Source organism: Jaculus jaculus, chromosome 5 (genome assembly GCF_020740685.1).
Source record: "Jaculus jaculus isolate mJacJac1 chromosome 5, mJacJac1.mat.Y.cur, whole genome shotgun sequence".
Lineage (NCBI taxonomy): Eukaryota > Metazoa > Chordata > Mammalia > Rodentia > Dipodidae > Jaculus > Jaculus jaculus.
Genome location: NC_059106.1, coordinates 11,386,230 through 11,413,404, shown reverse-complemented (window position 1 = coordinate 11,413,404; position 27,175 = coordinate 11,386,230). Strand labels below are relative to the sequence as shown.

The 27,175-nt window shown below is 49.8% G+C and overlaps 1 protein-coding gene and 1 pseudogene across 1 annotated transcript in view; one reads left to right on the top strand and one right to left on the bottom strand.

The window, feature by feature from the left end:
• The window catches only part of Slc35f3 (solute carrier family 35 member F3), a 256,842-nt gene that overhangs the window by 136,989 nt on the left and 92,678 nt on the right, over positions 1-27,175 (bottom strand). The gene's annotated exons all lie outside the window — the stretch shown is intronic.
• LOC105944086 overlaps positions 17,045-27,175 on the top strand; it is a 79,323-nt pseudogene continuing 69,192 nt past the window's right edge.

Sequence of the window (27,175 nt, the reverse complement as noted above, 5' to 3'; positions counted from 1 at the left end):
CTTACCAAAAAGGGTCTCATTGTTCTGCAGTTTTTCTTTTTTTGTAGACCCAGGAATATCGGCCCCTCAGCACCTGATAGATGGTATTATCCAGTGGCTTAGCCATCCCCACTAACCTCCTGCATGAAATGCATCCCAAAGGGTCTCCCCCATTCAACAGCTGCTCAGGGCACAATGTGTGAGAGACAGTGAACTCAAGGCCTGGGCACCAGGGTGAGGCACACTTCTCTGGTTTTCAGCACGTGTGCAGAGACAGCTACATGAGATGAGCTGAAATAATCCACACGGGAGTGCCTGGCAAGTTCTGAAGAGATATGCCATAACAAGCACGGTTAATCAGAATTAGTCAAGATTGGTAGGTAAGCCCTGAAAAGGGAGTGAGTCCTTCCCATTGGGGCGTCTGAGGACTTTAACTGGCAAGCAGCGAAGGGAGTGCTTGACACGCACAGGTGGGAAGACGTCCAGAGATCACACGCAAGGGAACAGCCAGTCCCAGGAGGCTGCACGGGATAATTCCTCGTTCCTATGGCATTCTTGAAGTGATGAAATTACAGAAATGAAGGAGACATTTGAGGCTTCCTGGCTGTGCAGAGTTGGTGGGATGCACTTCTGAGAGGTGGGGAGCTGCGCTCAGGCCCCGCTCATGCCCGGGGGCCTGGCTGTGGGGATGGACACAGGAGCAGACGCGAGCGCATCACACATGTAAAACAGGAGAGCTGAATAAGGGGGGTGGACGGGGCCTCGGAGCGGCTCGGTGGGCGACGTGCTCAGCTCTCCAGCAGCCACGTGCGTTGCCGGGCCCAGCAGTTAGCGCCTGTCATCCCTGCGCTGGGGGGGCCAGACAGGGCCTGGCCCAACTTGCTGGCTAGCTTGTCTAATTGAGTCGGTGATCTCTGGGTTCAATGAAAGACCCTGTCTTAAAAAATAAGGTGGGGAGCAATTGACAAGGACATCCCAAACTGATCTCTAGCCTCCACACATACATACATGTATACATACATGTGCCCCATATATATAATCACACATGCAATTATGCATGCACACCACATAGACATGCAAAAACCATTAGTGGACCGTTCTGATGTCCATCTCCTGGTTGTGACCCCAAACTGTACTTCTGCATGATGTCACCACGGGGGGGGGGAGGGGACTAAACAGAGTGTGTGGAGAAGGTATTTCTGTAAAACAAAAACAAAACTTCTCCAACTGATGGGAGTAGGCAGAGAATTCAGACAGCTGCCATGCCCTCCTGGCATTTATGTGGGCGCTGGGCACCTGTGAGACAAGTGCTTTACCATCTGAGTCATCTCCCCAGGCCTCAAAGCCATTTAAATAACTATTTCACTTAAAACAAAACAAAACTTAGTAGGGCTTTACTTTTGTTTCTCTCAGACAAGTTCTCACTACGTAGCCCAGGCTGGTCACGAACTTGCAATGCGGCTGCATCAGCCTCCCAAGCACTGGCATCATAGGCTCGGGCCAGCACGCCCCACCACAAGAAGGGCTTCAAAGGATGAGGATGGGCTGCGTGTGTGAGGAGCGGGAAGAGAAGCCGTCAAGGGCAGGGAGTAGCTGGACTAGAGATCCCCGAGTCTGAAAGACGAGATCGGAAATAATCACAATTCAGTCCAAGCAGGGGGAACAGTGGTCCCGAAGCCCCACTTTCCATAGTCACTGAGGTGCGCATACAGCCGTTTACCTGTGTGCCTGCAATTACCTTTCATCTCCAGTGAGCATGGCATATAGGCTTACAAACAAAGACACATTATCATGCACATTGGTCCCTGGATGGATCACTAGAATCTATTAATGCTTTCAGATAACTGTAAAACTTATTCACTGTAGGAACAAAGTTACCATTAACATTAAACTGTTTTGATAATTAACACTTCATTGCTATCGAGTGTTACTGAGCACCCGACATGCACAGGTTACTCCACCAATATTTGTTTTTGCATGTTCATGTGTATTTATATGTGTGTAGGCACATATGTGTGCAAGCAGGTGTGGAGGCTGGAGGTCTGCACGGGCATCTTTCTCTATTGCTTCTTCATCTCTTACTGTTCTTGGGACTCACTGACTTGGCTAGACAAGCCAGCCAGCGAGCTCCACCTCTCCAGTGCTGAGGTTGTAGGTGCCCCACCATGTCCTGCACTGTACTTGGGTGTTAGGGTCCAAACTCAGGTCCTCATGCTTGTCCAAGTACTTACCCACTGAAACATCTCCCCAGCACCCCCAAAATATTTTGAGCGTGTTGTTCACCAAGAAAGAATTGTAAAATCCTCATAATTGATGAAAATAAAATGTTCAGAAGTCAGAAAAAAAATGGTGCATTTTTGCTGGGTGTGTGGTGCACGCCTTGAATCTCAGCACCTGGGAGGCTGAGTTAGGAGGATCACTGTGAGTTCGAGGTCAGCCTGAGACGACATAGTGAATTCCAGCTCAGGTTGGGCTAGAGTAACATCCTACGTCAAAAAAAGCAACTATACTTTTTGTGTGGGGGGTAGGGACTGGAGAGATGGCTCAGTAGCTAAGGCATTTGCCTGCAAAGCCTGAGGATCCAGATTTGATTCGCTGGTATCCACATAAGCCAGATACACAAGGTAGTGCATGCTCTGGAGTTTGTTTGCAGTGTCCAGAGTCCCTCAGGGGAGGGGCCGCTCTTCCGTTTTAGTGTTAATGGTCATCAGTGCTCCGCCCCAGGTAGCTGGACCTCGAGCTTTTGGGAGGTTCTCCCATCTCTTCCCTTCCTGCCCTAGGTACACTGGGTAGTAGACACCAGTGTTTCATGTCTGGGTTTACGTGGGATCTGAGGATCAGAACTCAGGTACTCACGCTTGTGTGTGCAGTAAGGGCTTTACCCACTGGGCATCTCCCTAGCTCACATTTTTCTTTTTTTTTTTTAACTTTTATTCATTTTTATTTATTTATTTGAGAGTGACAGAGAGAGAAAGAGGCAGAGAGACAGAGAGAGAGAGAGAGAGAGGGGGGGGGGAGGGAGGGAGGGAGGGAAGGAGGGAGGGAGAGGGAAAGGGAAAGGGAGAGAGAGAGAGAGAATGGGCGCGCCAGGGCTTCCAGCCACTGCAAACGAACTCCAGACACATGCGGCCCCTTGTGCATCTGGCTAAAGTGGGTCCTGGAGAATCGAGCCTTGAACCGGGGTCCTTAGGCTTCACAGGCAAGTGCTTAACCGCTAAGCCATCTCTTCAGCCCACACTTTTCTTTTATAAATAATAGCAACTAAAAACAAAAGCCCCACCAACATGCACATCACACTTCAAAATGTCCCATTTCTAAATACTGCGTAGCAGCCCTAGAAGCTGGCTTAAAAGATGATGATGATGATTATTTGGCAAGCCCAACATACCAGCCTTTTTTTTTTTTACATGAGAGAGTGAGAGCAAGAGAGAGGAAAGAAGAAAGAGGGAGGGAGAGAGAAGTGGCACACCAGGGCCTCCAACCACTATAATCAAACTCCAGATGCGTGCGCCCCCTTGTGTGCATGTGTGACTCTGCACGCTTGTGTCACCGTGTATGTCTGGGGATCTGGAGTTGAACATGAGTCCTTAGGTTTCCCAGGCAAATGCCTTAACTGCAAAGCCATCTCTCCAGCCCTTAAAAGACTCTTAGTAGCAGCTTGTGTCTGAACATCAGTGCATCAAAAATTCCTCTTCTCGACCCTCGTCAATCTAGAAAATCCCTCTTCCCAACCACCCCCCTCAACTCAGACAGAAAGGAAAATTTCCTATTTGGGTTTTTTTTTTTTTTTTTTTTTTGAGGTAGGGTCTCACTCTATCCCAGGCTGACCTGGAATTCCCTATGTAGTCTCAGGGTGGCCTCAAACTCATGATCCTCCTACCTCTGCCTCCCAAGTGCTGGGATTAAATGCGTGCGCCACCACGCCTGACCCAGTGACACATTGCTATGTCATTTTAGTAAGTTAGCTCCTCAGTGAGAAGCTCCTGGAGCTTGGTGGGCAGTGAGGGTCTTCGGAGCTCCCCGGCACAACAGATTTCCTCAAGAGGCAAGCAAGAAGTATTCTGAGATGGACCCCCACAGCCCGACTCCACCCCACCTCTTATGTGTCCTAGCCCCCAAGCCAAAGGCTTATTTTAATGGCTGACCAGCAAGCTGCGGTTGGGAAGAGGGGACACATTTGGGGGTCATCATGGGCTCCTGGAACCCCCTGGAGCTGGGGTTTGGGATTCCTGTAGGAGCCTGGGGATGGAGGCTGAATGCTGACATTTGAGTAATACGGGAGGAGGGCACAGGAAGGCCGTGTTTGAAGTACAGGGAGCAGCGCTCAGTGCAGATCAACCCAGGGCAGCCATGGAAGGAACGTGGGAACGATCCAAGTGCCACAGAGAGTGAAGTGCCTTCTGCTGATCTTTACAAGGGGTTGCCAAAAAAGGAGAGACCGGTTTAAATTTTCTCTGTCTTACTGAGCCACAAGTCACAATGAATCTTCTTTCCTTCTTTAAAGTAATTTTCAGATTTCCCTTTGTCTTGGCTCTCAGACTTTTGGTCTGGGTTGGCTGGACCCAAGACACTTGCTAGAACCCTGGTCTCAGATGTAGAGGGACAGGCTTGTTACCGCCTTCTGCGGCCAGCAGAGGGCGCACAAGCCTCGCGCTGTGGCCTCTGCATGGGCAAGAGCAGTCAGAAGTGGGAGAGGCTCTCTCCATCAAGTTCAGAAACAGGAGCTAAATCTCAGAAGTCGCATTTATACCCTCTAAAAACAAACACGATTTGCTTCTGATTATAAAGCATGCAAGCAACTTATTTCTTCCTTGAACTTTCTTCTTCTTAAGTTCCCAGAAACAGCGTTGCAAAGGTTACATAACTGTGTGCTTAGTCTAGATTTGACACATAGTTAGAGTCTCCCTGTGTGAGCAAACTTTGTTTTAAGGAGCCACACAAGCCTGTTACTTGAATAGACCATCGTGGGCCTGACAGGGATCCTACCTAGATTGTTTAAATTCTGTATTGTGGTAGCCAGGGACTTTCCTGTAGTTGGTATTATTTTCCCAGGACAAGGAGAACTAAAATACTGCGTTTAAAGGTGTACGGTACATATGGCTTAAAGCACTTCCCGTTCACATTCCCATCGGCTGTGGGTGTGATCACATTTCACAGTATCCTAGCCAGACCCTAGTCAGATTTTTAATCAGAGTGGTGTCAAAAAGGCAGATGAGGGCTGGGCAATGCCCTTGCCACTCAAGTGTCCTCACTAGTCCAGTGTGCTGTGTGCCCCTCTCCTCCTGGTGCTCAGGAGGCCGAGACAGGTGGGTCCCCAGAGCTAGCTGGACTGTTAATCTAGCCAAACTGAGCTCTGGGTTCAGTGAGACGCCCTGTTTCGAAAGATAAGGTGGGCTGAGGAAGTCAACTGACGTCAATCTCTTGCCTTCAAATACACACACGTGAACACCTATACTTTAGTGTGCCTGTATGCACATGAACATGCGTACACATACAACACGCATGCAACATACACATACATGTGCGCCCACTCACATACGCACCACACTGGCATGCACACCTACACACTCATGTGCCCACACGATACATATGTAACAGATGATGGTGTAATAGGAGGAAAAGATCATGACATCAAAATCAAAGAGAGGCTGGTTGAGAGGGGGAGGGGAGATGATGGAGACTGGAGTTTTAGAGGGGAAAGTGAGGGGAGGGTGGAAATTACCATGGGATATTGTTTACAACCATGGAAGTTATCAATAAAAAATTAAGTATTAAAAATGAATAAATAAATGATGGCTGGCAATCTTGCTTTGCGGTTTTTAATGACTAGAAAGCTTGAGTTTGTTTTCTTTTTGTTTAATTTTTTTGTTCATTTTTATTTATTTATTTTTGAGTGTGACAGAGAGAGAAAGAGACAGAGAGAGAGAGAGAGAGAATGGGCACGCCAGGGCTTCCAGCCACTGCTAACAAACTCCAAACGCATGTGCCCCATTGTGCATCTGGATACCGTGGGACCTGGGGAATCGAGCCTCGAACCAGGGTCCTTAGGCTTCACAGGCAAGTGCTTAACTGCTAAACCATCTCTGCAGCCCGAGTTTGTTTTCTTTATGCAGTAATCATACATCCAAGACCACAGATATGCCTATCAATTCAATAAGCATTTATTGAGCACTTGCTGTGTATATGACACTATCCTAAAACGTAACAAGATCCCAAACGGAACATCTCAGCGGCCTCCCTCAGCCTCCAAGCAGCACCTCCTCCCACCTCTCCTCTGTCAGGCTGTCAGTCCTTCCGTCAGCCAACGTGAAAACTCAGCGTGGCTATTGTCCTCTCCAGTCAAGCCCCACCTCGTATGAGATTCGCCTTGGCAGTGCCTCTGAGAGCGCTGTCCTTATCTCTAGAGCTACCGATGCTTGTCCAGACTCCCAAGAGCTCTGGGTAGGGTTACAGGATCTACAGGGTTCTTCCTACTAGTCAGTAATAGAATTTATATCCAGGTGCTGGAACATTCTATCTTCCTTTTTTCAGAAACCACCCCTTTCTCCTCCTCCTCCTCAGTTCCCACCATGTGCTGCTCCTAGCTTATTCACTTTACACTCAGGAGAGCCACATGCCGCTCGCCTGGGCTCAAGTCATTCTCTAGGAAGGTGCCATGTTTTCTAGGAGGTGAGCTCCAGGCAGTCCATCTCTCCACAGCGCTCCCCACCAGCCCACACTCACCGTCAAAGCCCTGTTCAGAGTCCTCCTTTATTTTGTATGTATGTGTGTGTATGCGCGCGTGTTTGTGTGTGAGTACTATATGTGCACATATGTGGAAGCCAGAGGACAATGCTATGTCGATCTTTAAAGGCTAGCCGCCTCCTCTGAGTCAGGGTCTCTCACTGATCTGGAACTCACCAAGTAGGCTAGACTGGCTGTCCGACAAGCCCCAGGGATCTACCTGTCTCTGCCTCCCCAGTGCTGGGGTTACGAGTGCATGCCACCGTGCCTGAGCTTGGCCATTAAAATCAGGACCTCATGCTTGCAAGGCAAGTACCCACGGAGCCACCTCTAGCCCCAAACACCTCCTTCTAAGATGCTGCCCCTGGTCTTATGCGGCAGATGGCCGGGGCTCAGAGCCCGGGTGGTATTCCCTGGGTATGCTCCAGAGAGCCGCTCCCCGTGCCTTCCCTGTCTTGGCGCCTTCTCTGAGAATTCCACTGTAACTTGTCCATTTTGCGTCCTGCCACCTGGCAATACAGATAAAATGCTCCAAGTGGCCCAGGGAAGTCCCACTGCACAGAGAAATGGCGAAGAAAGACGGGAAGGGACGCGCTGGTGCCGGGAACTCTCCAGGAGCTCAACCCCCTGGAGAGGGGCTGGGCAGTGGAAGTGCCCGCTGCGACACGACACGGGCCTCTTCTCTGCGCTAGGGCCTTTCAGTGAGGTCTGGCTTCAGGGCTTGACAGCAAACATTCAGGTACACCCCTTGATTCTGCTGCTAGCTGTTCTCTAAAATGCCTTTTGGCATAAGGCTCAGGATAAAAACCACCCTTGTTAAGGAGTGTTAGAGTCTGTCTGTTACTAATCAAGGCAAAGTAAGGATTCCTCAGTGCGGCCCCCAGCCAAGAGCCTCCTGCCAGCAGCCAGCAACTTTCCCAGGAAGGAGATTGCTCCCAGCAGCTCCCCTCTGCCCGGCACATGGCCTTGCTGTGGGGGGCTGCCCAGCAGGGTGGGCAGGGCAGAAGGACTTTTTAAAGTGGGCTCTAGTGCCCCCTGATGTGTCTAATAGGCACCCCAAACTTTTCTGGGGCAAAAGGCTTGCCAGTCCAGCACCACCTGCAGTTAAGCCCAAAGTGACCAGAGCAACTGTCCGCACAGCTGGCCATGCTGACAGCAACTATTTGTAGAGATTTATGCTTGGGTGGTAGGGAGGCAGACCTGTAGAGATTAAAAGAGGGGGTATCAAAAGAGTAGCCAGGGACCTCACTAATTTTTCTCCCCCTTTCTGAAAAGAAAAAAAAAACAACCCAGTAACTGGCATTTCTGGATATCCTCACGTGCAGCGCATGAATGTCACTTGGCAATAGCATGTAAAGCACCTTTCTTCTTGGTGGCCTGCAGTTACCCCAGACATGGTTCCTGCTCGCGGTGGAACGTTCTACAGCCTGGCTGGTGGCGGTCTTGCCTGGCCGGTACTCAGAAGTCTAGTCCCTAAAGAGGGACGTTCAGGTAGGGTCACCCGGGCTGGCTTTGGCAGGGTTCGTCGTGAACAAGGAGGGGATGCGGCGGAAGGGCAGGGCCAGCACTCTGTCCGGAGAACGAGAGGCTTCCTCAGAAACCTGATCCAACTCTTCCACCTCGGATCTGAGCCACCGAGAGAGCCATCCCAAACTTCCCACACGAGGTGTCGTTTGCTACCGTGGCACTACAGAGCTAGTGCGGTGCCACCCCATGTTTGTGACTGATGTAAAGTGAGCTCCTCCAAAGTGAAACATTCCATCCTGGAGGAGGCTCCTTAAGGCCCAGGAAGTGAAAGACTTTCAGGTTTCAGGAAGCTCCTGAAACGCACAGGCTTCACCAGCCCCTCCTCCTCCTGGAAATTATCAGCAGTCACCACGACTGCGCAAGAGGAGACGGCCCAGTAAGTGGAGCTGCCTACAAGTTGCGCCCGGGGCACCAGGACACGGCTTTGTGTTGGCATCTCCCATGCCAGGAAGGGCTCTGTGGGGAAGCATATGCTTTTAAGACACCCGTGTTCCTGCAAGAAACACTTCACCATCCTTTTGTAAATAACCCCGACAAATGCATCGGCTGTCCAAGGTGGACTTTGGTGCAACCATTATTTTAGTTTGCCATCTGTGTGCCATCGATGCCCTCTCTGGGTTGCAAGACTCGTGTCTCCTCAGGAAAGGCTAATACCATAGTAACCCAGTGTGTCAATAGCTTCCCTGTTACCCCCACCCAGACGGGAGGCCTCAGGACTCAAGTTCATGCATAGTCCTACAGGGCCAGGCCACATCACCCCTATCCACCCACTCCAGGACTCATGGCCTCCAAAGGGTGGCCTCAAGGTCAGATGTAGCTGTGGTTGAAGGCAGATGCTCAGATTTTTTTTTTTCTGATGAATAATAATGAACGAGAATTGCCAGGGCCACACTGGCGAGGCATTGGGAGGGGCTAAGAGTGGGGCACATAGAGTGACAAAGCCTGCTCCTTTATTTGTCACCCACTGAGGGACAGGTCTCTCTCACAGGTAGACCAGAGGGCCAGGGACAGCCTTTCCCCTTTCTGCTGTCTCGCACAGATGGACCAGAAGACTAGATAGATCCTAAGTTTTGCCTGCAGTTCTACGTTTATCACATTTGCCTGCCTCACCAACATCTATCTACTTTTAGTGAGCCTAATCTTACACGTGTATGTGGCGGCTCTTCCCACAATGCATTTGGACATACGTGAAGAGCAGCACTGAACTTCACGGCGTCAATCACTGTGATAGGCGGAGGGTGCTGGCGTCAGAGCACTTTCCCACGGTCTGCTCTGTTCACTTTTCCTCTGTGTGCCTTGGGGGTCCTCTGTTTAAGTGACAAGTCGATAAATGAGCTTGATTGGCCATCTGTGCGGGATTCTGGCCAAATGCGCTCCAGAGGTTCTGACTTCAGCCGCTGTGGTTTGGCGTCTTCCTGTGGAGCGTCGGCAGCTGCCTGGCAGCTGGACTCTGTTGCTGGGTAGGGTCCCGTCAGTGCAGAAGGACAGTGACGGGGACACAGAGACTGGAGCTGTGACTGTGCAGGCAGGAGGCACAGCCTGGGTCACCCCAGTTTGACCCTCACTTCTGGGACACTGGGACACTGGGACAAAGCCCAGCTCGGCCCCCTTCAGTGCTCTCCCCTGTGCAGGAAACACTGCCAACCCGTCACAGACTAAGAGGCTCAGATAGTACAAGGCTGGGTCCTGTGGTAACAACTTTCCATCTCTTTCTCACTCAGATAGTTCAGGGAGTATTTCCCAGTTTTGTTTTTGGTTTCTTCAGACGGAGGAGCCAGGCACCCACTTCACACACAGAGTGGGGCCTTGTTCTCACACCCTCAGTGTGCAAAGGCAGACTTGGCTTTGCAATCCAATGTCCATCAGGGCAGAGCATCCCTTCCGGGAGAGCTCCAGAGAACAGAATTGGAGGTTTTGCTTTTCCTACCATGTGAATGGTGGGAAAGTAAGTTTGTCCTATGTGACAACTGACAGTGGTCTAGGGCCGCCTCCGGGAGCTCTCACAGCATCATGGGGGGCACAGCTGCCACCTGCTCCTCTTAAAGGCATTGGGCTATGAGTGACAGTCAGTGTCTTTCCTCTCTGTGGGCACAACAGGGTCCTCAACCCAGACTTCAAGCTCCTTTGAATCTGAGTCAGAAAATCCATTTGACTATTTTTAATTTATCTGGGTATTGCTATAGCAAAAATCAAATGTTTTTCCCACGGTTAATGCATTTTTCATTTTCCTTCCAGCTCTTATCTGACCTAGGAGCCTCCTAGCATGCCTCATGTCTTGATGATGTGGGAGGAGAATGTGTCATGACCTGCTTGCTAGTTTTTTCCCCAGTGCTTCCAACCCCAGCCATAACATGTAGGAATTCTAAGGCACAGAAGGATTCAGAGGAAAGCTGGGCATGGTGCTGCACGCCTCTAACCCCCGTGCTCAGCAGGCTGAGGTGGAAGGATCACCACGAGTTCCAAGTCAGCCTGGACTACAGTGTGAGTGCCATGTCAGCCAGGGATAAAGGTAGGCCCTATCTTAAAAACCAAAACAAACCCCAGACAGAGAGCTCCAGAGAGGTGTTACAAGTATTCTCCTGGGGGCAGGAAAATGACCAGAATTTATGTTCTGCGTTCCCGTGTGACAGGAACCATGCTAAGTGCATATTCAGTCCTCACAGAGAAGACATATGCACTCAGAGCATAGAAACACGCATGTTTCTTAAGTTGACATATTACTTTAGCGTGTAATCGAGTTCAGACCCATGTGACAGGCTGTAGTCCAAACAAGGTGCATGGGCTGGGGAGAGGCTCAGGGGGTAAAGGGTTTGCCGTGCAAGCATGAGGATCCGGGTTTAAATCTCCAGTGCTCATGTGAAATGCCAGTTGCGGCACCATGAGTTTATAATCCCAGTGCTGGGGAGATACAGACAGGAAGATCCCTAGGGTTTGCTGGCTAGCTGGTCTAGCTAAATGGTGAGTTCTAGGTTCAGAGAGAACCTTTTTCAAAGAATAAGGTGGAGAGTGACCCAGGATGACCCCGATATTGACTTCTGGCTTTCACATGTGCAGACTTCATACACATGTGCATCCTCATATATATGGCCAGTACACCCACACATGCACCCTATATATGCACATACACCTGCAACCCTCCCCCCAACATGCACTAAAATACTGCATCAAGTTACATTCAGCCTTGGTATATAAGGTGTGTGCGAAACATACATGAAGCTTTTATTTTGACTTAAAATCAAAATACCTCACTTATTATGCATCTTCAAATATTCCAAAACGCTCTAGCTAAAGTCTGAAGTCCAAAACACCTCTAGTTCCAGAAACCCAGATAAGAGGTCCTCACCTGTACTGACGTGACACACTAACCCGAGCAATCTGCGGGAGTGTAACACGGGGACTCACATCACTCCTCTCCACTGAGGGTCCCTCGCTGGGCGCTTACTCACATTCCTGCCCCTTTCACACAGCTTTCCCTCCTCGCTCACTGTGGTGCTCACAGCTCATCACCGTAAATACGTAAATACGTTCTTTGATCTATCCCAACCCCATGGCTCTCTTTTTCCCACCTGACAAACTCCTAAATCTTTTGAAGTTCAACTCCCCTCACACAGCCACACTAGCTGGTTTTAGGCAAGCCCTGCTCTTTGGTGACCTTGGTGACCATCAGTCGTGCTGGCTGAGACTTGATGGGAGTAATTTCATGTCAAGTAGTAAAATTTAAAATGACACATGTGGTGTGTGTGTGCCTGTAACCCCAGCCCTAGGAAGGGAAGGACAGGAGAACCCCTGGGGTTCGTTGCCCGGCCAGCCTAGCCTATTTGGTGAACTCCAGGCCAAAGAAAGACCTTGTCTCGAAGGTGGTGGACGACGTTCCTGAGAATCTACATCCAAGATCGCCCTCTGGCCTCCACATGCGTGTACACACACGTGCACACCTGCCCCCACACATGTGCACCTGCACACATATGAACAGGCTTACCCACACAGACCACACATACATAGGCACATGCAAAAAAAAAAAAAAAAACAGAAAAGAAAAGAAAATTAATGGTACAACAATTGCAACCTAAAAGACATCAAGGATTCAAACCCATTAGGAACGAAGGCTGGAGTCAGCCAGGAGAAGTTCACACCGGGGAAGGTTGGGTGCAAAGTGCTAAGTGTAGTGACAAAGTGACAAACAACCACAGTGTTGTGACCAGTCACACAATGAGGACTGTGGCAGCTCAGCAGGTTCTTTCTTCTCTCTCTTTCTTTCTTTCTTTCTTTCTTTCTTTCTTTCTTTCTTTCTTTCTTTCTTCCTTTTTTTAATTTTTTAATTGACAACTTCCATAATTATAGACAATAACCCATGATAATTCCCTCCCTCCCCCACTTTCTGCTTTGAGATTCCACTCTCCATCATATCCCTTCTTTTTGCTTTCCTGTCCACAGAGCGTGTGTGTGTGTGGAACGATGCACACATATATGCACAGATGTGCAGGTGTGTCAATGCAGGTCAACAAGGATAGACACAGTAAGTGTGGGAACCTGAGGTCTCTCTCGCCATTTCAAGCCATTGCCTGCATCCCGGCCCTCTTGAGACAAATTTTTCTTCTGTCATTGTCCTGGGCGCCATTCCAACCCCGATGACATGGTGGTTCATCTTGATAGACAACCTGAGTGGATCTGACATCTCCTAGGTGACACACCTCTGGGCATGTGTGTGCGGGCATTTCCAGAGAGGTTTAGGGAGGGCACACCCTGAGTGCAGAGGGCACCACCCCATGGCCGGAGTCTCAAGCCGAACGAAAAGGAACAAAGGAGAAAGTGAGCTGAGCATCAGCGCTCTTCCGTCTTTGCTTGCTGACTGGACGCTGCCTGACCAGCTGCCTTATGCGGCCACCTCCATGTCTTCTCCACCCCAATGGACTGTATTCCCTCCCTTCCTTAAGTTGATTCTGGTCAGGTCACAGCAATAACGAAAGTAACCGATACAGCCAGCAAGCTTTTTTGACACCCATCCGTCTTTTGGCTCTGATAATGCTGTGCAATTCAGATAAGGCATGGGGGTTTGGAAACCAAGGTCGTTTGACCACTACCACATAGCCTCCAGCCAGGAAATGAACCATCAATCACATACTGTTTCTATGGAAACCACTAACTGTGTGCCATTTACAGAAACAACCAGGTGTCATGTGGGAACTGCCTGGGGTCTCCAAGATGGCTTCTCTGGCCCGCTTTAGAAACTGCTGTGCGCCCGAGGGTGCGCTTGCCAACTGAAGCCGGCTTCAAGTAATTCACTGTGTGGCGTGTGCGAGTCAGAGGATTGAAAAAGCCAATCCATTTCCTCGGTTGCAGCTGGACAGGGAGGCCGAATGTCCTTCGGCAGGTCTCCCTTCAGGAATGGAGGTGGAGCAGTCGAATGGATACCATAGCTGTCTGCAGGATAGCAGGCTTCTCGGAGTCTCTTGAAATTGAAGCGACTCCTGGAAACAGAGAAAGTCCACAATGGCCCAGAGGTCACCGTGGGCTCTCTCTGCCAGTGAACCAGTTCTCGCGACGAAGGTTTCCACTTTGCACGAGTGCCCAGGAAGTCTGCCCCGACTCCTGTGTGCACAGCAGTTGCAGGTCATGGTTCCCAGGAGCTCTGAGAGCCAGCCAGCCTCCTGGGTGGTCCAGTCGTAGACAAGGAGTAAGAACAGTCCTTGGCCAGCGTGTCTATGTCTGGTCAAAACCCTCCACAGCTGCAGATGTCCCTCCCCTGCAGCATGGCTTCAGCATTTTGTACATGCCCCAGCCCATTTCGATCAATTTGTCACCATGTGCACAGGACAAGATGTAGAGAGTGACTGGTCTCTTTGTTTCTGCCCAGAGCCTGTTAAGATGCTAATGTTTCCCATCTGCCTCTGCTGGACCACTTGTCACTTTGAGCTGGGTGGAGGATGCTGGGCTGGGAAGGGGACAGAGGGGAAGACAGACCTCCCAGTCATCTCAGCAGACACCAGCTTCTCCAGGCGACCCTCCCAAGGATCTGGTCCCAGGAAAGAGCTGGCTCTGCATAAATGATGGGACTTTAAGTGCTTTGGCCAGGAGGAGCGGTCCTAGGTATTGAGGCCAGGGCATCTTGCGCGTGCTGAGCTACATGCCCAGGCCTCTTTTCCCTTTTCATTTTGAGGTAGGGTCTCAAAAAGGTGCCCAGGCTGGCTGTTGTGGTTTGAATGTAAAACGCCCCCCTGACCCCCAGCTGGAGGTGCTGTTTGGTAAAGTTATGGGACTGTAGGACAGTGGGTCCTTACTGGAGGAAGGGTGTCACTGGGGGTGGGCTTGAGGTTTTATAGACGGTCGCACTTCCTGTTCAATTCCTGCTTCCTGACTGTGGGTGCCACGTGACCAGTTACCTCCAGCTTCTACCACCATGCCTTCCCCGTCAGGATGAGCTCCGTTTCCTGGGACTATAAACCAAAATAAACACTTCCTTAAACTGCTTCTTTTTTTAAAAGATTTATTATTTTATTTTACTTATTTTTCAGAGACAGAGAGAGAGAATGGGAGCACCAGGGCCTCTAGCCACCGCAAACAAACTCCAGATGCATGGCCACCATATGCATCTGGCTTATGTGGGACATGGAGAATCAAACCTGGGTCCTTAGGCTTCTCAGGCAAGTGCCTTAACCACAAAGCTATCTCTCCAACCCTAAACTGCTTTTTCACAGGTATGTGGTCACAGCTTTGAACTAGGACTAGAGTCCAGGTTGCCCTAGCTGGGATTACAGATCTGTACCATCAGGCCCAGCTTCTAAGAAACAACAGGGCTTGCCTCTGCCCATGAAATGCCCGACAGTAAGCAGAGAGCATTGGTGCAGAGGTACAGCTCCAAAGTAGAGACATCAGGGCACAAAACAATGCGGTTGGGCTCTCTGGCTGGCGTTCTGTACACTTCTCCATATGCAGAGTGTTTTTCATAGTTCCAACATCTCATTGTAGTGGGGTTTCCCTTTGTTCTGTTAGTGTGCAGGGGATTGAACTCAGGGTCTTTTGTTTGTTTGTTTGTTTTTATTTATTTATTTGAGAGCAACAGGCAGAGAGAGAAAGAGGCAGAGAGAGAGAGGTAGAGAATGGGCGCGCCAGGGCCTCCAGCCACTGCGAATGAACTCCAGAGGCGTGCGCCCCTTGTGCATCTGGCTAACGTGGGTCCTGGGAAATCCAGCCTCGAACTGGGGTCCTTAGGCTTCACAGGCAGCGCTTAACTGCTAAGCCATCTCTCCAACCCTGAACTCAGGGTCTTGAACCTGCTAAGCAAGTACTCTGCCACTAAGCCACATCCTCAGCTCTCTTTTAGTTTTTATTTTCAGACAGGACTTCACTAAGATGCCCATGTTGACCCTGAACTCACTCTACATCCCAGGCAGGCTTTAGCCTCCCAGTCAGCTGGGATTATAGACCTGTGCTACCACACCTGGCCAATAAGTCTCTTTCTCCCTCTCTCTCTCTCTGTATTTGTGCAGGATATATGTGTATATATTTTTTCAGGATAGTTGTTTGCAAATAGATAAGCTCAAAACAAAATCAGAGAAAGCCTGGTACTCTCTGATTTATGTGCCAGCATAGAGATGGTGAGGGGAGTCAGGCTGTGGAGAATCATAATCCAATGTCTTTCGTGTCTCTGAAAACCGTGGGGCTTGGCTCTTCCAGGTCACAGGGGCTGACAAATACATTAGCTCATGGTAAGTTCACATGCAAGCCTGGCAAAGTTTTCACAAATCAGGAAACTGTGGCCCACCCATCATAAATGAGCAGTACCCAGAGAGGCAGGATAGACCACGCATGGCCCTGGCACCCTACGGGGTGCAAACGCCACTTTCCGACAGACACAGATTCGGGAACATAAGACAGGAGTGACATAAGCAATTTGCCATGTCAGGTCGAGGGAAGAATTTCACTGGAATATGAACACACCCAGGAATCCACATTGTCTGGATAGACAAAGGTCATGCAATGTGTGGGTGTTTTGCTTGCTTGTTTTTGCAGTAGTTTGGATTGAACCAAGGGCCGCAAACAGGCAAGGTCAGTGCTCCACCACTAAGCCACACCCCCGGCCCCTTTCCCTTTTCGTTTTTGAGACAACGCCTTGTTAAGTTGCCCAAGCTTGTTGTTAACATTCTCAGTATTCCAGGAAGCCCTTAAGCTTACAATCTGCTTCTGCCTCCTGAGTGCCTGCAGTGCCCAACCTACACCACCAGGACTAATCGTCATGATTATTTTATTTTGTTTTGAGAAGGAGTAGAGTTTGATTAGTGGGATCAAGGGGACTTTTGCTATTTATTTTATATGTATTTGTTTTCAGTGAATCTTTTATGAAGTGCACATGTTTACATTTTACTTGTGCAATTAAAATGTGGAATGAGCTGGGCGTGGTGGCACACACCTTTAATCCCAGCACTCGGGAAGGAGGCAGAAGTAGGAGAATCACTGAGAGTTTGAGGCCACCCTGGTACTCCATAGTGAATTTCAGGTCAGCCCGAGCCAGAGTGAGACCCTACCTCGAAAAACAAACCAAAAAAAAAAAAAAAATAGTGGAATGAAATAGGATCAGAGTGCAGCTCAGCAGAAGGGCACTTGTCTGGCATCCCAAGGCCACCGGCTCCATCCCCAGCACTTCAAATGAGAGACAGAGAGAGGAGGGAGGGAGGGAGAGAGAGGGGCAGGAAGGAGAGAGAAACACGGCTATAAGATGAAGCCATAATTGCTTCTGGGTACTGAACTTTGGGTGCTTGGATAACTCAGTGTCGTCAGGAACGTGTGAAAGAAAGCGTCTCCTGGGTGCAGTGCTGGCATGGTGCAGCTCCCGTGCACCATGCTGCGCAGCCCCCTCGCAGGTCCACCCACACTAGGCAGGCTGGCATCTGCCGAGCCATGGGTGAGTGGCGGGCAAGCGGTCTTGCCGTTTTGCTCCCAGCTCTGGGCACGGTGTTTGGAAGCGCTGCTGATGCCGAGTGGGTACTTGAAGTGAAGCAATGCTGGCCTGCCCTGGAGGCCCTCTGTGCCCGCCTGGGGGCTCTGTGATGCACTCGCTGCTCTGCGTCGAGGGCTCTTCAAACCCAACTTCACAGAGCCCGTCCTTTCTCCGTGCTTAAAAATACATAGGATCTACAAAGCAAGGCCACGCTTCAAAGGGAGCTCTCTCGTACTGGAAGCTCAAGCATGAAGGCTGGTCAGCTCTGGCACAGCTTTTCTCTCTCCTGCCTTCCGATCAGCTCTTGTCAGTCAGCACGTCTCTTTTCCCTTCCTCTGCTTCCACTGTCTGTGCCACCTCTGGCTACCTGCTGCCGGCCATCTTGTTCAGGGACAACTGGCCGCTGCCACGATCCAGTGTGCCTTTCGGGCCTATGTCTTTGTGATAAGACTGACCAACCTAGGTTAAGCACAGCTGACCTCTCTTCCTGCTTGCTTTCTGCCCTGCAGAGGACCCTTGCTCAGCTGCCCACTCCCTCGTTCCCTGCGGGGAGGAAGACGAGGCCACCACAGGCTGCACCCGCTTCCCCATCCCATCCGCACTTAGTGCCCACCGCCTGGCGGCCGGGCTGGCCAGCGTGGCCGTCACTCACCGGCAGGTCTCTTTCCCCCACACCCGCCCGGGGTTCCCCCTCATCACCCCTATCCACAGTGACTTAATCTTCTCACACTCTCACAGCCCATGCTGACCTTCAAGGCGAGGCACGTCCGCTTGCTCTTCAGGCCCATTTGTGTAACGTTTCTCGCCGTGACAGTCACCTTGTCACTGCCGGCACAAAAGCACCAACTAGAAGCTTGTGGGTGGGGAGGGCTGAGTTCAGGCTCACAGTTCTGAGGCAGTTTCATCGTGGTGGGGAAGCGTGGCCGAGCCCACAGCCAGGAGTCACAGCTCCACAGCAGCAGAGGGGAGCAGGGAGGGTCAGCAAGTGGGGCTGGACGGCAACACCCGAGACCCCCCCCCAGCAGCACACCTCCACCAACAAGGCTCTGCCTCCCAAGGGTCCACCAGCTGGGATGAAGTACGAGGCTCAATCACAGACACGCGAGGCTATGGGAGACATTTGATATTCAAACCACCACCCCAGCGAAGTGATAGGGTACTCCACACTTATCAGGAGCTGGGGCAATGGCATGTGTGAAAGTGCATGCCGGGGGGGGGGCTTTCATGCATGCTCGGGGGGGGCTTTCATAGCCATACTCTTCTAGAATACCAATCAATTCTCCGTAACAAATGACCTGGAACCTTGTCTCGCACAATGTTCCTTCCAGGGTGCGTCAGTTCCTCATGGGTGCAGACTCTGGCCCTCAGTGCTGTGTTGATGCCTCCACTGCACAAATACTGCAAAGCACAGAGTCCTTGTTCAGAAGAGTACAAGGTAAGTCTCTGTGGAAGCTGTAAATCAGGTTCCACAAAGCAAGCAAATTGTAGTCAATTTTGATGAAGTCTTAAAATAAATCCAGTTATTTGCTGATTCAAACCACTTACTGGGGCTCGTGAGATGATTTGGTGGATAAAGTCTTTGCTGCGTAAGTGTGAGGACCTACGTTTGGATTCCAAGAACCCAGGTAAAGCTCGATGCAGCGTGAGTTCCTGTCACCTCAGTGCTGCCACGGCGAGGTGGGAGTGGACACAGGAGAGGCTTAGAGGCCAGCTAGCCTGGCAAACACAGCGGCGGGCGTCAGGGGACCCTATCTCCACCAAGGCGAGAGGTGAGGACTGACAGCCAAAGTTGTCCTCTGATTTCCACATGTGCACATGCATGCATTGGTACTCACACATGAGCACATGCATACACATCACACACAGACACATCTCACACACATATGCACACACCACACACACACACATCACACATATCACATATCACATCACACACACACACACACACACACACACACACACACACACTTACTGACCAGCTGTGTTGGGTTGTCATCCCAGGCACCTGGCAGGCTGACTCAAGAGAACTGCAAATTCAAGGCCTGCCTGAGCTACAGAGTGACTCCAAGGCCAACCTAGGAAATTTAGTGATATCCTGTCTCTAAACGAAATGAAATATTTCCACCACTTGGCACGGTACTTTCTAGTGCTGGAAGCATCACGGTAGAGAACAGGTAAAGTCCTTGCATGCGAAGAGCTAATCCTACCAGTGGCAGGAAGGAAAACATAAGAAAATGCAAAATATGGAATATCACAGCATGAGATTAGAGCTGGGGTGGATGTGGAAGAGACATTCCAGGGGGTGGAACAAGGGAACAATCCTGAACAATGAATAAAGAAAGGCCACGTAGCCCACAAAAGGGACAGTCCACACAGGAAGACATGGGTACAAAGGCCCTCAGGTGGGAATGACCCAGCCAGCATGTTTCATTGTCAAGAAAGCCCCGAGCTGTGACAGTGAGGGGAGAGAACGGAGGATGCGGCCTGATACGTGTCGCCTCCCAGATAAGGACTGTGGGATTGCTTTGGGGAGGGTCGAGAAGTCATTGAAAGCTTTCAAATGGAAAAGTGATGCAAGTTCTTTGATATTTGAAAGTCTGTTGTCTGAGAAATAACATGGGAAAAAATGAAAAACACAAAAGAGCATGCTAGCATGGAAGAACTCTGCACTGAGGCCAAGAATCCCGGGAATCACTGGGTCCAGGCCCGGCAGGTTCACCGACGAGCTCAGAGACGCCAGCAGGTACTTCATGCTGAGCTGCCTCGTGATGTCCTCTGAGTAGGACCGTCCCGCTCCAAATCACTGACCATCAGGAAGTTCCTGCTCCGAGGCAGAGACTCTGGAAATGGAGCGGTGCCTCAGCAGCGGCAGGGCTTGATCCTTGTCACCAATGGATGGACAGCACATGGCATGCTAGACTAGGAAAGCTCCAAAAATGGGCAAGAAATCTTCATTTCATATGACTGACTTAGAAGTGGGGTTCCCTCTCACATTCAGGCGGGCAAGGCCCCCCTGAGGTCTAGAGCCAGCAGTGGGGAGAGAGGTAGCCGAAAAGCTAGGTGGAAAAGGAAAGAAACTTCTTCCTGCCTGTGTCCGTGTCAAACACCTGCTTGCCAAGTTCCAACCTGCCATATCAGGGTCACAGACCAGACTCTAAGAGCCCCCAAACATGCTGCTTGTAAAATGGAAAAACACAACACAACAAGAAGCCATTCATCACACCTGCCGAGATCTGAGTGACAATGCCAGTTAGCAATCTCTTCTATCCTGACAGGGTGGTGACAGTGAGCCACACTTTCTTGCTGCAAGGTAGGACTGCTAAGTGGGTATTGCTGGGCCCTGGCGTGGCCCCTCCTGTCCTCCACACAGCCTCACGTTCCTCGGCATGGACCCTCCCCCTCTGTCGTCATCCAGCTTGGCGGCCACGGCATGTGTGGAAGGCTTTGCAGCCGCATAAAGCTAAACAGGCTTTATCTCCGTCAGGTGTTTGCAGCCACATGGATATTCTGTTCTCTTCCCTATAAATACACTCCAGCCAAGACACCACTGCAATCAGGCAATGTGTAATTACTAATCATGGGTAATCAAGCTCCCACTGTGTTACCTGGATGATTTTGTAGGACTGAATACACACAAATTTTCCTTTTATCCAGAGATGAATGCACCTCTCTTTTCTGTCCATCAAAGGAAGAATAAATGTAGTTTTCCTTCCTAAAAGAATATAGATATCCCTCCCTTTGGGGATCTTTTCCATTCCTTTTCTGTCTTTCTTCTTAATGAACTTTCTTTTTCTCTGAAAATAAAACTTCTCTCTTGTAAAATTCTCAATATATAGCTGGTTTTTTTTTTTTTTTTTTTTTGCTTCAAAACTCCTGGTTGACTATGGAGTAAGTCCCCAGCTCCTGGGCAGGACACTAAAGTCCCTCTCTACTCTGACCCCAGATATGAGTCCTTGAGTTATTTCTCACCAGTCGTCAGAACACACCGTTGCTTGTACTACAAGGATAGCCATTTTCAAAGCACAGCACACGCATGATTGTTTTAGCCACTGTTTGTCAGTGTGACAAAATGCCTGAGAAAAACCACTTAAAGGAGGAAAGATCTATTTCTGCTCACTGTCTCACAGGTTTCAGTCGTTGGCTGGCCCCATGGCTTGCAGGCTGTCGTGAGGCAGAACATCATGGTGGGAAGCATGTGGGGATTGAAGATGGTCATTTCATGGGAGCCAGGAAACAGAGAAGGGCACCAGGAAGGGCTGGGGACAAGAGATACACCCTTTAGAGTTGTGCCACCTACTCTCTCCAACTAGGCTCACCTCCTCATGGCCAATTCAGCTTTTTAAATGGATTAATCTATGGGTCCATTCACCTTGCAATGACATCCCCAGCTGGAGACAAAACCTTCAGCACATACATGAGCCAAACTATAACAATAATGGAGGGTCAACATCCCATGTTAAGGAGAAAGGAGATGGAGGTTGCATGGGAGGGCATGAGTGCATGGGGACACCTAATTCAAACCTCCAAGGTGCCATTTGACTGTTTGTGGCTGGCAAGACTATGGTTAGCATATTGTCACTGCGTCAGTTATTTTCATTAGTCTCTGCTGTGACAAATCCCTGGCAACATCACATTAAGGAAGGGCAGTCATCAGAGCAGGGAAGGCAGTGCCACCAGGGCAGGAAGCAAGAACTGTTCACGCTGTGTCATACTCAGGAAACAGGGAGTGGTGAACACTTATGATCTGCTAGCTTTCTCCTTTTAGTTCAGTCCAGGACTCTAGCCCGTGGAATGGCCGTGTCCCCATTTAGGATGGGATTTTCACCTCCAAAAGCCCCTAATCTAATCTAGCCAGTTGTGGTGGCACACACCTTTAATCCCAGCATTTGGGAGGCAGAGGTAGGAGGATTGCCATGAGTTCAAGGCTTCCCTGAGACTACATAGTGAATTTCAGGTCATCCTGAGCTAGAGTGAGACCCTACCTCAAAAAAAACAAAAAAAAAAACAAAAAAAAAAACCAACCAACCAACAAACAACCCTAATCTAAGGGCTGGGAGGATGGCTTAGTGGTTAAGACGTTTGCCTGCAAAGCCAAAGAACCCAGGTTCGCTTCCCCAGTACCCATGTAAGCCAGATGCATAAGGTGGCGCATGTGTCGAGTTCGTTTGCTGGAGGCGTGGCACGCCCATCCTCTCTGTCTGTCTGCCTCCTTCTCTCTCTGATTCTCTCAAATAAATAAATAAAACTTTACCAAAAAACCCAAATCTAGAAACTCCCTCACAGACAGGCCCAGAGATTTGTTTCTGTGGTGATTCCAGATCCTATCAAGCTGACGGCGGAGATTAACTGTGACAATCATCCAAATAGCTATGCCAAACACCAACTACCTCCCAATGATTTCTCCACAGAGGACCCGAAATTGTTCTTGCCCTTGCTGAGAATCACATAGCCCCTGAATTCCCCCCAAAAGAGCATGAAAACGGGTGTATGGTGAGTCCTGCAGCATAGATGACCTCCCCACAGGACCCATGTGTCGTGATAACATCAGCCTGGATTTTGTTAGTAACATAAGCACCCAGGGTCCTGAGATGTAGGAGAGCAGAGAGAGGCCCAGACTGCAAGGGATGTCCTTGATGGGCTTAGGTTTGTGATCTTTCTATCCCTGAAGTCAAAACAAGCTCCTAAAGGGTGGACACACTGAGGTCTGGGTATCGTGGAATGTAGGTAGAACTCGGCCTAATAGCTAACTCAAAGTCAAGGTCAGCTGGTTCCCGAGATGATGCCGTGGTTAAGTGGTCACCTTGCAAGCATGAGGGTCTGACTCTGACCCCTGACACCCATATGAAATGTTAGGTATGTCAGGAGAGGTGGCTCATGCCTTTAATCCCAGCACTTGGGAGGTAGAGATAGGAGGATCATCATGAGTTCAAGGACATCCTGAGACTCCATAGTGAATTCCAGGCCAGCCTGGGCTCTACCTTGAAACACCCAAAACAAACAAACAAACAAAAAGCTAGGTATGGCTGCACGCATTAGAATCCAAGGTCTGGGGAGGCCCAGACAGGACAATTCCTGGAGCTCACTGTGATCAGCCTAATTTGTTTAGCTCCAGGCCAAGAAGAGAGCTTGTCTCACAAAGAGATATATGGTTATTCCTAATGATGGCACTCAAGGTTGTTCTCTGGTCTCAGGAGACATACGTGTGTGCACACACACCTACACACAAATGGGTACCCACACACGTGCACATGCATACACACATGAATACCATACATGCACACAACACATACATAATGCATACTACACAAGTGAACACCACACCACACACACACACACACACACACACACACACACACACATGCTCACTCACCACATATATATGTGCACACAAAAACAAACTTCTGAAGATGAATATTCTGGAGTCTGGATATTAGATGCTCCAGACAGGTCTTATACCTTAGGCTGAAAAAGTTAGTGGGCTCCATGCTTGGAAAGCTTTCTTTTTGCCCAGAGAAACCTGAACTTTTGAATATGTCCACTGCACTTGGGGTTTTCAGCCTCATATTTTCTTGTAACCTGTACACAATTAAATGAAATGTACCAGTTAACCCTCCCACCCAGGCATATATCATGTCTCCAAGACAAAATGATTTGTGAACAATCCGCTCTCTCTGCCTCCCACACATTCATACTTTGCAGCTACTCCCTGTCACCACCTATGGCCAATAATTATAGGAAATGCCTCAGTGTGGTGATAAACATGTACTTTGAAAGTTGTTCACACTAGGAAGCTACTTCACTTTCTCTGGCCTCATGGTGGTGTTCCCACTCAAGATGGTACATCTGTAGGAAGCTCGGAACACACAGCTTTTCTGGTGGCAAGAACATAGGGCCGGGAACACTCTCTAACATGAATGAGAAATTCCTGGGAAGAAGTCAAACTCTCACTTAGCCGTCATGAGAAATGGTTGAAAATCTGATAGCAGCCTGAGCTATCTTCCCTTTCCTTCTCTCTCTCTCCCTCCCTCCCTTCCTCCCTCTCCCCTTCCTTCCTTCCTTCCTTCCTTCCTTCCTTCCTTCCTTCCTTCCTTCCTTCCTTCCTTCCTTCCTTCCTCCCTCTCTGATTCCCCAGCCTCAATGACTATGATACAAGTAAGCTTCAGCCTTTATAAAAACACCCAGCCTGACTGGAGAGTTGGCTTAGCAGTTAAGGCACTTGCTTGTAAAGCCTAAGGGCCCATATTTCATCTTTGTCCTGATTCCACATAAGCCAGACACACAAAGGTGATGCAACCACAAGGTTGATCATGTGCACTAGGCGGTACAAGCATCTGCAGTTCGACTGCAATGTTTGAGGCCCTGGCACACCATAGATCTCTCTCTCTCTCTTAAATAAAATAAACACCCAGCCAAGTGCTGGTCAGTCCCAGCAATGCAGCACCAGATTAGCCCCTGAACGTCTCTTTCTCGGCCTGGCATATTGCCCAGTTGGCCGCATGTTTGTGCAGTGCCAGTCCCCTCTATCCATACTCACTGCATTGCCTCCGTCCACATCTCCTGAGTGCTCAGATGTCTGCTCAGTGACTTTGTCACCCCAATGACAGTATAGGCATTGCTGTTGTTTTGATCCGAGTCAAGTCAGGAAGAAGTATTTAGCCACAGCAGGCCGTATGAACAGTGACCTTCTCTGGACATAAATAAATGAGCAGCTATTTAGGCCTGACAGGACAAATGCAAAACAAAAGATCTCTATTAAGACTGTCCTATTTGTCTAGACACCCTTAAAGTGGTGACAGCAAACAGAGCTGCCAGGCTGTCGCCACGTCACTGGAGTTGAATCAGTGTCCCCGCCAGGCGCACAAATCTGACACTATGAAGAATTCTTCCCAGAGAGGGGCCCTGTGGGTTCCTCACTCACAGTTCAAGCCTCTGCTCTCTCGTTGGGCTCCGATATCTTTATCTACGGAGTCCCATAAACCACGTCCTGTAGAACACAGTAATGTGCTATGGAGACGGTCTTGTAAGTCCCATAAACACAGTTAGCCAATACTCTTGGGAGTGGTCCGCAGCCACTAACTCGCCATCAGCCAGGATGGCTAGTAGGCGGTATAGTGTTCAGAAGAACTGCCAGGGGGTATTTTATACAGAAACTAAACCGTTTAAATCACCTTGCCTTTTCCCTCTCAAGGCCTCGCTTCCTGAAAATCTGTATTCATAGGCCAGCATAATATGAAATGTTTATTAAATCCCCCCCCAAATATTATTTATTGCTGCTCTCACAGTGGGAGGCTAACAAACTGGTTGGTTCTGTGCTCCACGAATGTGCCCATCTTACTAGCAGTGAAAGAAATGACAAATTTGGGAGGAGCCTGGGTTTAAGGACAGTTTAAGCCAGCTGTGCTAGGGTATACTTGTAACCCAGAACTCAGGAGGCTGAGGCAACAGAATCTTCTAGGCCAGTCTGCAAAAGAACAGTGCCCCTGCTCTGCCCGGGTATTGCTGTTACACTAGGTGGCTGTGCTTCATCTGGTGCCTACCCTGCCCTTTCTGCCACCCATTAGGATTCTAGGGTACTGTCTGGAAGCTAAAACCCTCTTGGGCTCCATAAAGTTTTTTAAGTTGGTCTGGGAGGAGCTGAGTGTGAACACATAGTGGGTGGCAACGGGCCATGTATGTGACCCCGAGTCCCATCCCACTACATCCACTGGCCTCCACTATATCCCAGCATTCCCCCTCAAGTCTGAGGGAATCCCTACAGAAGCAGTTCTATAACCAGCTGGGCTCTTGGCTTGTTGAGGGCACAACCAAAAACAAGGCATGAGCAACAAGACAGAGACTTATTACCTGCAGCGGGTAAGGAGAACAGTTGAGTTGTTTCTAAAGCAAACCTCTAAAACAAAGGAAATATGGGAAGTTTGGGGAGCAGAGCCTGTTTATAGTCACATAAGAATCAACTCTAGGGGTGGGGCTCATTCCTGGGATGCTCGGGTCATTCAAAAAGAAGAGATGGCGGGCACACTGTAAGGACAGGCTTAAGCCGCGGGACGCATGTCTGTGAGGCTGCAATAGTAGACGGGAATGTTGTGGTTCGTGCTTAGTTTTCATCAGAAAGCTGGCTCACAGGCGCACGGCTGGGCACGCTCATCTTTCTTCCACGTCTTAGCTGACAAAACAAAGGGAAGGACATGTTGTAGGTGGGCTGTGGACGTCTTTCCCTAAAGGTTACAGGTCTTTCTCTACAAAATCTGATCTCATCTTTGTCTTATTTATCCCATAAGCTGGTCCCATCGCCCCAGTTCCGAGGTGCCGCACCCACCACTTTCCTCTAAGGAATCTCTGCAGCCGGTGAGTTTCAGTCTGGCAGGGCAGCTGGGATTGGGAAGGTGCCATGTCTTCAGTCTTCCCGGTGGCTCCCCCTTGAGTGCGGAAACCCCTGCCTGGGCCTTATCCCCCAGGCAGATCGGGAGAGGGAACTGCACTCACAGGCAGGAACACAAGGGCGGCTGTCACTTCTAAGTGCGTGTCATTCTCAGGATGTTCCACAGGGTGTCCCCTCTTCACACATCTTCCCTATGCATTCAAAGTGGCCTCCTTGCGTTAGCCTCCGCGGGCCGAGCCTGCCGCCGCCCGTTCTCTCATCTGCCTCACTTCCAGTCTCACAGGTTGTTAGTTATCCTTACCGTGCTTCATTTCTCCAGAAAATCCTGGAGAATCTGCTAACGTGAATCAATGCCACCTAATTAGAGGGCCGCCAGTGATGTGACACTAAGCCCGATCTGAGAGCAAACAAAACCCAGTGGCATACAGGTGTGGCGAAGGTCTTGCACTGAACCCAGCCCTGTGTGTGAGTTACATGGCTGAGGCCACACCTGCTCTGACTTCAATATGAAGTGTCCCCTCCAGGCTCATGTGTTTGAACACTCGCTCCTCAGCTGATAGCCCTGTGTTTTAGAGTAGAGCCTAGCTGGAGGGAGCAGGTCACTGGGGCATCTCCTGGGCATGCATCCTGTC